This window comes from Mytilus californianus, unplaced genomic scaffold (assembly GCF_021869535.1).
Source record: "Mytilus californianus isolate M0D057914Y unplaced genomic scaffold, xbMytCali1.0.p SCAF_10, whole genome shotgun sequence".
In the NCBI taxonomy this organism is placed as follows: Eukaryota; Metazoa; Mollusca; class Bivalvia; order Mytilida; family Mytilidae; genus Mytilus; species Mytilus californianus.
The window spans coordinates 55,465,284-55,478,802 of record NW_026262582.1 but is presented as its reverse complement, the minus strand read 5'-3'; the positions used below and the strand labels follow the sequence as shown (position 1 = coordinate 55,478,802).

The window sequence follows — 13,519 nt, the reverse complement described above, 5'->3', positions numbered from 1 at the left end:
GGGGCCAAAAAAGGGGCAAAAAACAAGCATTTTTCTAGTTTCATGACAATAACTTGTGTGTAAGTGTATGGATCTTTCTGAAATTGTACTACAAGGTTCCATATCACAAAGGAAAGCTGGAATTGAGTTTGGGGGTAATTGCTCAAAACGTTTAGGAATAAGGGGCCAAAAAGGGACCAAAAATAAGCATTTTTCTAGTTTCCAGACAATAACTTGTGTTCAAGTGTATGGATCTCTCTGAAATTGTACTGCAAGGTACCATACCACAAAGGGAAAGCTGGGATCGATTTTGGGGGTAATTGCTTCAAAATTTTAGGAATTGGGCCAAAAAAGGGGCAAAAACAAGCATTTTTCTAGTTTCAGGACAATAACTTGTGTGTAAGTGTATGGATCTTTATGAAATTGTACTACAAGGTTCCATATCACAAAGGGAAAGCAGCTGGGTTTGAGTTTGGGGGTAATTGCCCTATACAGTTAGGAATTTGGGGCCAAAAAGGGGCCAAAAAACAAGCATTTTTCTAGTTTCCAGACAAAAACTTGTGTTCAAGTGTATGGATCTCTCTGAAATTGTACTGCAGGTACCATACCACAAAGGGAAGGCTGAGATTGAGTTTGGGGGTGATGAATCATAAGGGGGTTCAAAAAATTTGGGGGGGGGATTTTTTTTCTTTAAAATTTTCCATTTTAAATTGATTATTTCTGATTTATATATAAAAGCAAATAATAATGATATGGTTTGAATAGGTAAATTAAAAATGTTTAAGTTCTTAGACCACATTCATTCTGTGTCAGAAACCTGTGCTGTGTCAAATATTTAATCACAATCCAAATTCAGTGCTGTATCAAGCTTGAATGTTGTGTCCATACTTACCCCAACTGTTCAGGGTTCGACCTCTGCGGTCGTATCAAGCTGCGCCCAGCGGAGCATTTTATTTAATGAACTATTACAACTGTTATGCTCAATTATTATTCATACACAACTTATTAACAAATTACTAACCAAAAACATCACAGGAAAAAGGTTATTTCTTTTACATTCTGCAAAAATATACCCCCATTCTTGATTAGTGAAAAACAGGTTTATTGTTAGAACACAACAACATTATGAAATAAAGGCCATATACATGTAGCCCATCAAAGATATCAACAGTTAACCTATTATTTATGGGAGTATAATCACAAAAAATGTATTTCTTACGTAAATGGTATTTAAAAAAAATTCAGTAAGGGATTTGAGTTATGGGCACGACATATATATTTCTTATTTTTTTATGATTTACTCATGGACAGTGGCCTGAGAACACAGTTATTTCGTAGTGCATGTCTTTTAGAGAATAAATGCAAATTAAAAAAATCTCACCTGTGCTTTCTCAATAATACTGTGGAAAAATTTATATCAAAATTATAGAAAACTTCGTAAGCTCTTAACTCAAAATATGAACAATTTTATGTTTAGTGGGGTCTTGAATTCTGTTTAACAGCTTCAGACATACTAATTTTTAACCTTTTTCAGCTGGACCAAATCACTACTTTACTTTAAATTCATGACCCAATTTTTTTTAATGTCTAAAAAGAAAATCCTAAGAGATACACATTTTATTATAAGAAAATAAGAAATATTGATGGTTAAGGACCCAACTAACTGGCTACTTTTTCCAATAATTTTCCTAAAAATAACATACTTTATACAGAATTTCATGAAAATTACCCCTATGTTTTTGTAACATTATACACAACCTCAATTAAATGTAAATAAAGCAAAAATAAAGCATAATTTTTGGCGAGTCTGCGACTTTTATCGCTGAAAGCTCGACATAGGGATAGTGATCCGGCGGTGGCAACGTTAACTAACTTCTTGAAAGCTTAATATTTCAGAAGCTAGAAGACCTGGATGCTTCATACTTTGTATATAGATGCCTTCTGATATGAAGTTTCCGTCTGTCATGTGTCCATTGTCCTTGACCTCATTTTCATGGTTCAGTGACTACTTGAAAAAAAAGTTAAGATTTTTTGTAATGTTAATTTCTCTCTTATTATGAGTAATAGGATAACTATATTTGGTATGTGCGTACCTTGCAAGGTCCTCATGCCTGTCAGACAGTTTTCACTTGACCTCAACCTCATTTTATGGATCAGTGAACAAGGTTAAGTTTTGGTGGTCAAGTCCATATCTCAGATACTATAAGCAATAGGTCTAGTATATTCGGTGTATGGAAGGACTGTAAGGTGTACATGTCCAACTGGCAGGTGTCATCTGACCTTGACCTCATTTTCATGGTTCAGTGGTTATAGTTAAGTTTTTGTGTTTTGGTCTGTTTTTCTTATACTGTATGCCATAGGTCTACTATATTTGGTGTATGGAATGATTGTAAGGTATACATGTCTAGCGGGCAGGTGTCATCTGACCTTGACCTCATTTTCATGGTTCAGTGGTCAAAGTTAAGTTTTTGAGTTTTGGTCTTTTTTTCTAATACTATATGCAATTGTTCAACTATATTTGGTATGTGCGTACCTTGCAAGGTCCTCATGCCGTCACACAGTTTTCACTTGACCTCGACCTCATTTCATGGATCAATGAACAAGGTTAAGTTTTGGTGGTCAAGTCCATATCTCAGATACTATAAGCAATAGGTCTAGTATATTCGGTGTATGGAAGGACTGTAAGGTGTACATGTCCAACTGGCAGGTGTCATCTGACCTTGACCTCATTTTCATGGTTCAGTGGTTATAGTTAAGTTTCTGTGTTTTGGTCTGTTTTTCTTATACTTTATGCAATAGGTCATCTATATTTGGTGTATGGAAATATTTTATGATGTACCTGTCAGTCTTGCAGGTTTTATTTGACCTTGACCTCATTTTCACGGTTCATTGCTCAGTGTTAAGTTTTTGTGTTTTGGTCTGTTTTTCTAATACTATAAGCAGTAGGTCAACTATATTTGTTGTATGGAAGGATTGTAAGCTGTAGTACATGTCTGCCTGGCATTGTTCATCTGACCTTGACCTCATTTTCTTGGTTCATTGGTCAATGTTTAGTTTTCTTGGTTAAGTCTGTATCTTAGAAACTATAAACAATAGGTCAACTATATTTAGTGTATTGAATGATTGTAAGGTGTACATGTATTTCTTGTTTGGTTTATATGACCTTGACCTCATTTTCTTGGATCATGTTAAGTGTATGTGATAGTTGTAGTAAAGCTTTATATTTAGGACTATCAACATAATATCAATGATTAGTAAAGAAGGCGAGACATTTCAGCGTGTGCACTCTTGTTTGTTATTGGTCCGGGTACACAGTTATCGTCCTTTGATTTTCGTTGTCCACGAATATAGTCCCTAGTGTGGACAGTGTGTTACTTGTCGATTTTTTTTATACCCCTTCCGAATTTATTTCTCCATGTTTTATGACTCAAATAGTAAGTAGGGGGGTGAAATGACACTGTAAAAAATTTGGGTCATGAATTTTAAAGTAAAGTAGTGATTTGGTCCAGCTGAAAAATGTTAAAAATTAGCACATCGGAAGCTGTCAAAAGATTTGAAGACCCCCTTAGCATGAAATTGTCCATATTTTGAGTTAGAGCCGATGAAGTTTTCTATAATTTTGATATAATTTGTCCCAAAAGTAGTACAACACACTGTAAAAATATTATTGAGAAAGCGCAGGTGGGATTTTTTTAATTTTCATTTATTGTCTAAAAGAAATGCACTACGAAATAACTGTGTACTCGGACCTAAGAGGTGAAATCAGGAAATATAGAATCTGTACTTTGGCAACTTCCCTGAATGATTTGATGGTGTCAATTTATCAAATAGCATAAAACTAAAGGATTTAAACTTTTATTTGATAGAATTTCTGCAAAAATGACCAATTTTGGCATTTTATGGTCAAAATAAGCATTTCATAGCTTTTTCAATTTTGATGCATAAGTGGCATTCTAACTTTCTATCTGACAGGTTTTTATGTGTCAATATTTGTGTTTCTATGCTTCAATCCAGTTGTATTACTCATTTGTGAACTCTGAATCTACAGAAAAGAAGATTATCTCAGACAATATGCGCAAAATGTGTTGTATATATGATCCACGTCTAACGCCCTGTTTGGATCAAGTTAAATGTGAGGAGCTTGGAACATAAAAGTTGAAGTCCATTATAAAGACCTCATTAAATTTGTATAAAAAGCACTTAACAATGTCTTTTGTACCTGTTTTATGTCTCATAATATCTTTCTTTTCTTCTGTAGGATAGCAAGTGGTTCAAATATAAGCCTGTTGAGACTAAAATTGCATGCATGTTTTTCACTAAAAAGTGAAAAATCTTTGTATCAGACCATACTGTCTGCAAAAAAAGTTGAATGCAAGAGTCTTTTTATGCTCAGATTTATTGTATCATGTCACCTGAGTATAGAAATGATAGAAAAGACACAAAATTTTATTTCATATAGCTTCAATATGCATTTTTAAATGTAAATATGTGATACGGCCTAAATTGACCCTAAATTATTTTCAGTCTTACTTGGCCTAAGACCCTTTTAAACTAATGTGATATGTTATTTGTAAGTTTTCTTTCCATTCAAAGTACATTAAATACATATGTAAGGATTATTTATAACCAAAAAGCTTTACAAATTTAAAATTGCTGGAAAATATTACATCTTCATGTAAGGCCCCCCTTCATTGGAAAACCTCCATTTTTAGCCACAGGCTCATATAAATTTGACTTTTTAATAATTATGATAAGTCTGATAAATCAAATGAGTACTCTATTGCTTTTAATACATAATATATTATATATTAAGGCATTTCAAAAGTATTTTTTTGCAATATTTTAATTTTTTAAGCCCCAAATGTTAATAGTTGAAAATTTTCAATTTTAACGTCTAAATTTAACACTCAAAGTTCAATATAGAATTAGTCATATTGTCTATAATATATATCCTATTGCCATGAAACTTTGTAAGCAGTCTTATAATTTAATAAGCTTTAGTCATACCAAGTTTCATTAAGATTGGTCAACTTTTTCTACCCTATTAGGTCCGGGTACACAGTTATCGTCCTTTGATTTTCGTTGTCCACGAATATAGTCCCTAGTGTGGACAGTGTGTTACTTGTCGATTTTTTTTATACCCCTTCCGAATTTATTTCTCCATGTTTTATGACTCAAATAGTAAGTAGGGGGGTGAAATGACACTGTAAAAAAATTTGGGTCATGAATTTTAAAGTAAAGTAGTGATTTGGTCCAGCTGAAAAATGTTAAAAATTAGCACATCGGAAGCTGTCAAAAGATTTGAAGACCCCCTTAGCATGAAATTGTCCATATTTTGAGTTAGAGCCGATGAAGTTTTCTATAATTTTGATATAATTTGTCCCAAAAGTAGTACAACACACTGTAAAAATATTATTGAGAAAGCGCAGGTGGGATTTTTTTAATTTTCATTTATTGTCTAAAAGAAATGCACTACGAAATAACTGTGTACTCGGACCTAAGAGGTGAAATCAGGAAATATAGAATCTGTACTTTGGCAACTTCCCTGAATGATTTGATGGTGTCAATTTATCAAATAGCATAAAACTAAAGGATTTAAACTTTTATTTGATAGAATTTCTGCAAAAATGACCAATTTTGGCATTTTATGGTCAAAATAAGCATTTCATAGCTTTTTCAATTTTGATGCATAAGTGGCATTCTAACTTTCTATCTGACAGGTTTTTATGTGTCAATATTTGTGTTTCTATGCTTCAATCCAGTTGTATTACTCATTTGTGAACTCTGAATCTACAGAAAAGAAGATTATCTCAGACAATATGCGCAAAATGTGTTGTATATATGATCCACGTCTAACGCCCTGTTTGGATCAAGTTAAATGTGAGGAGCTTGGAACATAAAAGTTGAAGTCCATTATAAAGACCTCATTAAATTTGTATAAAAAGCACTTAACAATGTCTTTTGTACCTGTTTTATGTCTCATAATATCTTTCTTTTCTTCTGTAGGATAGCAAGTGGTTCAAATATAAGCCTGTTGAGACTAAAATTGCATGCATGTTTTTCACTAAAAAGTGAAAAATCTTTGTATCAGACCATACTGTCTGCAAAAAAAGTTGAATGCAAGAGTCTTTTTATGCTCAGATTTATTGTATCATGTCACCTGAGTATAGAAATGATAGAAAAGACACAAAATTTTATTTCATATAGCTTCAATATGCATTTTTAAATGTAAATATGTGATACGGCCTAAATTGACCCTAAATTATTTTCAGTCTTACTTGGCCTAAGACCCTTTTAAACTAATGTGATATGTTATTTGTAAGTTTTCTTTCCATTCAAAGTACATTAAATACATATGTAAGGATTATTTATAACCAAAAAGCTTTACAAATTTAAAATTGCTGGAAAATATTACATCTTCATGTAAGGCCCCCCTTCATTGGAAAACCTCCATTTTTAGCCACAGGCTCATATAAATTTGACTTTTTAATAATTATGATAAGTCTGATAAATCAAATGAGTACTCTATTGCTTTTAATACATAATATATTATATATTAAGGCATTTCAAAAGTATTTTTTTGCAATATTTTAATTTTTTAAGCCCCAAATGTTAATAGTTGAAAATTTTCAATTTTAACGTCTAAATTTAACACTCAAAGTTCAATATAGAATTAGTCATATTGTCTATAATATATATCCTATTGCCATGAAACTTTGTAAGCAGTCTTATAATTTAATAAGCTTTAGTCATACCAAGTTTCATTAAGATTGGTCAACTTTTTCTACCCTATTAGGTCCGGGTACACAGTTATCGTCCTTTGATTTTCGTTGTCCACGAATATAGTCCCTAGTGTGGACAGTGTGTTACTTGTCGATTTTTTTTATACCCCTTCCGAATTTATTTCTCCATGTTTTATGACTCAAATAGTAAGTAGGGGGGTGAAATGACACTGTAAAAAAATTTGGGTCATGAATTTTAAAGTAAAGTAGTGATTTGGTCCAGCTGAAAAATGTTAAAAATTAGCACATCGGAAGCTGTCAAAAGATTTGAAGACCCCCTTAGCATGAAATTGTCCATATTTTGAGTTAGAGCCGATGAAGTTTTCTATAATTTTGATATAATTTGTCCCAAAAGTAGTACAACACACTGTAAAAATATTATTGAGAAAGCGCAGGTGGGATTTTTTTAATTTTCATTTATTGTCTAAAAGAAATGCACTACGAAATAACTGTGTACTCGGACCTATTATCTTAGATATCATTATAATATCTAATACCTAATACTATTAATTATGATTTTAACCTTATTTTACATGATTTCCAAAGCATCAGTAAATACAGGTGAGCGACACAGGCTCTTGAGAGCCTCTAGTTTTTTTCTTTAAAATTTTCCATTTTAAGTTGGTTATTTCTGATTTATATATAAAAGCAAATAATGATATGGTTTGAATAGGTAAATTAAAATTTTTTCAGTTCTTAGACCACATTCATTCTGTGTCAGAAACCTATGCTGTGTCAAATATTTAATCACAATCCAAATTCAGAGCTGTATCAAGCTTGAATGTTGTATCCATACTTGCCCCAACTGTTCAGGGTTCGACCTCTGCGGTCGTATCAAGCTGTGCCCAGAGGAGCATTTTATTGGTTTATATCTCAAAAACCAAAGCATTTAGAGCAAATCTGACATTGGGTAAAAATGTTCATTAGGTTAAGTTCTATCAGCCCTGAAATTTTCAGATGAATCTAACAACCCATTGTTGGGTTGCTGCCACTAATTGGTAATTATAAGGACATTTTGCAGTTTTTATACGACCGCAAAAATTGAAAATTTTTTGGTCGTATATTGGTATGACGTTGGCGTCGTCGTCGTCGTCGTCGTCGTTGTCGTCGTCGTCGTCGTCGTCGTCGTCGTCGTCTGGCGTCGTCCGAAGACACATTGGTTTTCGCACTCTAACTTTAGTTTAAGTGAATGGATCTCCATGAAATTTTACCATAAGGTTCAATACCACGAAAGGAAGGTTGGGATTGATTTTGGGGGTTATGGTACTAACAGTTAAGGAATTAGGGGCCAAAAAGGGGCCAAAAATAAGCATTTTTGTAACTTCCAGACAATAACTTGTGTGTAAGTGTATGGATCTCTCTGACATTGTACCACAAGGTTCCATATCACAAAGGGAAGGCTGTAATTGATTTTGGGGGTAATTACCTCAAAATTTTAGGAATTAGGGGCCAAAAAAGGGGCAAAAAACAAGCATTTTTCTAGTTTCATGACAATAACTTGTGTGTAAGTGTTTGGATATTTCTGAAATTGTACTACAAGGTTCCATATCACAAAGGGAAAGCTGGAATTGAGTTTGTGGGTAATTGCCTGAAACGTTTAGGAATTGGGGGCCAAAAAGGGGCCAAAAATAAGCATTTTTCTAGTTTTCAGACAATAACTTGTGTTCAAGTGTATGGATCTCTCTGAAATTGTACTGCAAGGTACCATACCACAAAGGGAAGGCTGGGATTGAGTTTGGGGGTGATGAATCATAAGGAGGTTAAAAAAATTTGGGGGGGGGATTTTTTTTTTAAATTTTTTTTTCTTTTTTTCCTTTTTTTTTTCTTTTAAAATTTTCCATTTTAAGTTGGTTATTTCTGATTAATATTTAAAAGCAAATAATAATGATATGGTAGGAGATACACACCAAACAGGATGTGTAAATTATTATATAATAAGTATTGTGCAATAGCAAGAAATTTTCAATTGCACAGTATTGCACAATTGCAAGAAATCTTCAATTGCACAGTATTGCGCAATAGCAAGAAATCTTCAATTGCACAGTATTGCGCAATAGCAAGAAATATCCAATAGCACAATATTGCGCAATAGCAAGAAATTGTCAATTGTACAGTATTGCACAATAGCAAGAAATATTCAATTGCACAGTATTGTGCAAAAGAAGATACTTCGTATAAATTGCTTATTTCTTGATCAATTTCAATGGGGTTTTATTCTTGAATTCTTGGGGTTCTTTAATATGCTGAATCTAACCGTGTATTAAGTTTTTGGATTTTGGGCCCCGTTTTTAAATTGGTCCACATTGAGGTCCAAAGGGTCCAAAATTTAACTTTGTTTGATTTCATCAAAAATTGAATTATTGGGGTTCTTTGATATGCCGAATCTAACCGTGTATTTAGATTCTTAATTTTTGGTTCCGTTTTCAAATTGGTCTACATTAAGGTCAAAAGGGTCCAAAATTAAACTTAGTTTGATTTTAACAAAAATTGAATTTTTAGGGTTCTTTGATATGCTGAATCTAAACATGTATTTAGATTTTTGATTATGGGCCCAGTTTTCAAGTTGGTCCAAATCGGGGTCCAAAATTAAACTTTGTTTGATTTCAACAAAAATTGAATACATGGGGTTCTTTGATATGCTGAATCTAACCATGTATTTAGATTTTTGATTTTTGGGCCCCGTTATCAACTTTGTCCACATTGAGGTCAAAAGGGTCCAAAATTAAACTTTGTTTGATTTCATCAAAAATTGAATTCTTGGGGTTCTTTGATATGCTGAATCTAACCATGTATTTAGATTTTTTATTTGTGGACCCGCTATCAAATTGGTTCATATTGAGGTCAAAAGGGTCCAAAATTAAACTTTGTTTGATTTCATCAAAAATTGAATTATTGGGGTTCTTTGATATGCCAAATCTAACCGTGTATTTAGATTTTTAATTTTGGGTCCCGTTTTTAAATTGGTCTACATTAAGGTCCAAAGGGTCCAAAATTAAACTTAGTTTGATTTTAACAAAAATTGAATTCTTGGGGTTCTTTGATATGCTGAATCTAATCATGTGTTTAGATTTTTGATTATGGGCCCAGTTTTCAAGTTTGTCCAAGTTGGGGTCCAAAATTAAACTTTGTTTGATTTCAACAAAAATTGAATATATGGGGTTCTTTAATATGCTGAATCTAAACATGTATTTAGATTTTAGATTTTTGGCCCAGTTTTCAAGTTGGTCCAAATTGGGGTCCAAAATTAAACTTTGTTTGATTTCAACAAAAATTGAATATATGGGGTTCTTTGATATGCTGAATCTTACCATGTATTTAGATTTTTTATTTGTGGGCCCGCTATCAAATTGGTTCATATTGAGGTCAAAAGGGTCCAAAATTAAACTTTGTTTGATTTCATCAAAAATTTAATTATTGGGGTTCTTTGATATGCCAAATCTAACCGTGTATTTAGATTTTTAATTTTGGGTCCCGTTTTTTAAATTGGTCTACATTAAGGTCCAAAGGGTCCAAAATTAAACACGTTTGATTTTAACAAAAATTGAATTTTTGGGGTTCTTTGATATGCTGAATCTAAACATGTGTTTAGATTTTTGATTATGGGACCAGTTTTCAAGTTGGTCCAAGTTGGGGTCCAAAATTAAACTTTGTTTGATTTCAACAAAAATTGAATATATGGGGTTCTTTGATATGCTGAATCTAAACATGTATTTAGATTTTAGATTTTTGGCCCAGTTTTCAAGTTGGTCCAAATTGGGGTCCAAAATTAAACTTTGTTTGATTTCAACAAAAATTGAATATATGGGGTTCTTTGATATGCTGAATCTTACCATGTATTTAGATTTTTTATTTTGTGGGCCCGCTATCAAATTGGTTCATATTGAGGTCAAAAGGGTCCAAAATTAAACTTTCATCAAAAATTGAATTATTGGGGTTCTTTGATATGCCAAATCTAACCGTGTTTTTAGATTTTTAATTTTGGGTCCCGTTTTTTAAATTGGTCTCCATTAAGGTCCAAAGGGTCCAAAATTAAACTTAGTTTGATTTTAACAAAAATTGAATTCTTGGGGTACTTTGATATGCTGAATCTAAACATGTGTTTAGATTTTTGATTATGGGACCAGTTTTCAAGTTTGTCCAAGTTGGGGTCCAAAATTAAACTCTGTTTGATTTCAACAAAAATTGAATATATGGGGTTCTTTGATATGCTGAATCTAACCATGTATTTTGATTTTGGACATTGGACCATAATAGGTAAATTAAAAAAATTGAAGTTCTTAGACCACATTCTTTCTGTGTCAGAAACCTATGCTGTGTCAAATATTTAATCACAATCCAAATTCAGAGCTGTATCAAGCTTGAATGTTGTGTCCATACTTGCCCCAACTGTTCAGGGTTCGACCTCTGCGGTCGTATCAAGCTGCGCCCAGCGAAGCATTTTATTGGTTATTATCTTGAATATAATTATAGATAAAGATAAACTGTAACAGCAAAAATGTTCAGGAAAGTAAGATCTACAAATAAGTTTATATGACCAAAATTGTCAATTGACCCCTTAAAGAGTTATTGCCCTTTAAGGACAATTTTACACAATTTGTTTATCATGTTTTCTAACTTTAACAAATCTTCTTCTCTGAAACTACTGAACCAATTCCAACCAAACTTGAGCTGAATGATTCTTAGGTTATCTAGAATAAAGTTTGTGTTTTATTTTCTGTTTCGTCAAAAAACATGGCTGCCATGGCTAAAAATAGAACATAGGGGTAAAATGCAGTTTTTGGCTTATATCTCAAAAACTAAAGCATTTAGAGCAAATCTGACATTGGGTAAAAATGTTCATTAGGTCAAGTTCTATCAATTCTGAAATTTTCAGATGAATCTAACAACCTATTGTTGGGTTGCTGCCACTAAATTGGTAATTTTAAGGAAATTTTGCAGTTTTTGGTTATTATCTTGAATATAATTATAGATAAAGATAACCTGTAAACAGCAAAAATGTTCAGCAAAGTAAGATCTACAAATATGTTTAAATAACCAAAATTGTCAATTGACCCCTTAAGGAGTTATTGCTCTTTAAAGACAATTTTACACAATTTGTTTATCATGTTTTTTAGCTCACCTGGCCCAAAGGGCCAAGTGAGCTTTTCTCATCACTTGGCGTCCGTCTTCGTTGTCCTGCGTCCGTCGTCCGTAAACTTTTACAAAAATCTTCTCCTCTGAAACTACTGGGCCAAATTTGACCAAACTTGGCCACAATCATCATTGGGGTATCTAGTTTAAAAAATGTGTCCGGTGACCCAGCCAACCAACCAAGATGGCTGCCATGGCTAAAAATAGAACATAGGGGTAAAATGTAGATTTTGGCTTATATCTCTGAAACCAAAGCATTTAGAGCAAATCTGACGGGGTAAAATTGTTTATCAGGTCAAGATCTATCTGTCCTGAAGTTTTCAGATGAATCTGACAACCCGTTGTTGGGTTGCTACCCCTGAATTGGTAATTTTAAGGAAATTTTGCCATTTTTGGTTATTATCTTGAATATTATTATAGATAGAGATAAACTGTAAACAGCAATAATGTTCAGGAAAGTAAGATCTACAAATACGTTGTCATGACCAAAATGGTCAGTTGACCCCTTAAGGAGTTATTGCCCTTTATAGTTAATTTTTAACCATTTTTCGTAAATTTTTGTAATCTTTTACAAAAATCTTCTCCTCTGAAACTACTAAGACAAATTTAACCAAACTTGTCCACAATCATCATTAGGGTATATAGTTTAAAAAATATGTCCGATGATCCCGCCCGCGAACCAAGATGGCCGACATGGCTAAAAAATAGTACATAGGGTAAAATGCAGTTTTTGGCTCATATCTCTGAAACCAAAGCATTTAGAGCAAATCTGAAACGGATAAAATTGTTCATTAGGTCAAGATCTATCTGCCCTGAAATTTTCAGACCAATCAGGCAACACATTGTTGGGTTGCTGCCCCTGAATTGGTAATTTTAAGAAAATTTTGCAGCTTTTGGTTATTATCTTGAATATTATTATAGATAGAGATAAACTGTAAACAGAAATAATGTACAGCGAAGTAAGATTTACAAATAAGTCAACATGACTAAAATTGTCAATTGACCCCTTAAGGAGTTATTGCCCTTTATAGTCAATTTTTTACAATTTACCTACATTTTGTAAATTTTTGTAAATTTTTACAAAATATTTTCCACTGTTACTACTTGGCCAAATTCATTATAGATAGAGAGAATTGTAAGCAGCAAGAATGTTCAGTAAAGTAAGATCTACAAACACATCACCATCACCAAAACACAATTTTGTCATGAATCCATCTGTGTCCTTTGTTTAATATGCACATAGGCCAAGGTGAGCGACACAGGCTCTTTAGAGCCTCTAGTTTACTTTAAAAAATCTTCTCCTCTGAAACTACTGAACCAAATTAAACCAAACTTAAGCTGAATGATTCTTAGGTTATCTAGAATAAAGTTTGTGTTATATTTTCTGTTTCCTCAGAAAACATGGCCGCCATGGCTAAAAATAGAACATAGGGTAAAATGCAGTTTTTGACATATCATTGGGGTATCTAGTTTAAAAAATGTGTCCGGTGACCCAGCCAACCAACCAAGATGGCTGCCATGGCTAAAAATAGAACATAGGGGTAAAATGTAGATTTTGGCTTATATCTCTGAAACCAAAGCATTTAGAGCAAATCTGACGGGGTAAAATTGTTTATCAGGTCAAGATC

At 32.9% G+C, this 13,519-nt stretch overlaps 1 protein-coding gene across 2 annotated transcripts in view; it reads left to right on the top strand.

Moving 5' to 3' along the window:
• Window positions 1-13,519, top strand: part of LOC127718864 (neurobeachin-like protein 1) — a 406,320-nt gene that overhangs the window by 326,043 nt on the left and 66,758 nt on the right. The gene's annotated exons all lie outside the window — the stretch shown is intronic.